Below are 1,224 nucleotides of genomic sequence, written 5' to 3'. Positions count from 1 at the left end.
CTCATATATTGATGAAAACATAATAGGTTCAGATCTAAAATTATGGCACTCGGGCCCTAGTGACAAGCATTAAGCATAGCAAAGTCATAGCATCATCAATCTCAGAACATAGTGGACACTAGGGATGAAACCCTAACAAAACTAACTCGATTACATGATAGATCCCATCCAACCCATCACCGTCCAGCAAGCCTACGATGGAATTACTCACGCACGGCGGTGAGCATCATGAAATTGGTGATGGAGGATGGTTGATGATGACGATGGCGACGGATTCCCCTCTCCGGAGCCCCGAACAGACTCCAGATCAGCCCCCTGAGAGGGTTTAGGGCTTGGCGGCGGCTCCGTATCATAAAACGTGATGATTTCTTCTCTCTGATGTTTTTTCTCATCGAAACTCAATATATGGAGGTGGAGTTGGAGTCGGAGAGGCAACAGGGGGCCCACAAGGTAGGGGGGCGCGCCCCCACCCTCGTGGCAAGATGGTGGGCCCCCTGGCCTTCATCTTTGGCAGGTATTTTTCTTATTTTCTGAAAAGTGTCTCCGTGAAGTTTCAGGTCATTCCGAGAACGTTTTCTCTTGCACATAAATAACACCATAGTAATTCTGCTGAAAACAACGTCAGTCCGGTTAGTGCCATTCAAATCATGCAAGTTAGAGTCCAAAACAAGGGCAAACGTGTTTGGAAAAGTAGATACGTTGGAGACGTATCAACTCCCCCAAGCTTAAACCTTTGCTTGTCCTCAAGCAATTCAATTAACAAACTGGAAGTGATAAAGAAAGACTTTTACAAACTTTGTTTGCTCTTGTTGTTGTAAATATGTAAAGCCAGCATTCAAGTTTTCAGCAAAGATTATAACAAACCACATTCACAATAACACATAGGTCTCAAGTTACTCATATCAATAGCATAATCAACTAGTGAGCCATAATAATAAAACTCGTATGACAACACTTTCTCAAAACAATCATAATATGATATAACAAGATGGTATCTTGCTAGCCCTTTCCGAGACTGCAAAACATAAATGCAGAGCACCTTTAAAGACCAAGGACTGACTAGACATTGTAATTCATGGTAAAAGAGATCCAGTCAAGTCATACTCAATGTAAACTAACAATAATGAATGCAAATGACAGCGATGCTCTCCAACTGGTGCTTTTTAATAAGAGGATGATGACTCAGCATAAAAGTAAATAGATAGGCCCTTCGCAGAGGGAAGC

The sequence above is a fragment of the Triticum urartu genome, chromosome 5 (assembly GCF_003073215.2).
Source record: "Triticum urartu cultivar G1812 chromosome 5, Tu2.1, whole genome shotgun sequence".
Classification (NCBI taxonomy): domain Eukaryota; kingdom Viridiplantae; phylum Streptophyta; class Magnoliopsida; order Poales; family Poaceae; genus Triticum; species Triticum urartu.
Note: the sequence above shows the minus strand (reverse complement) of the source record.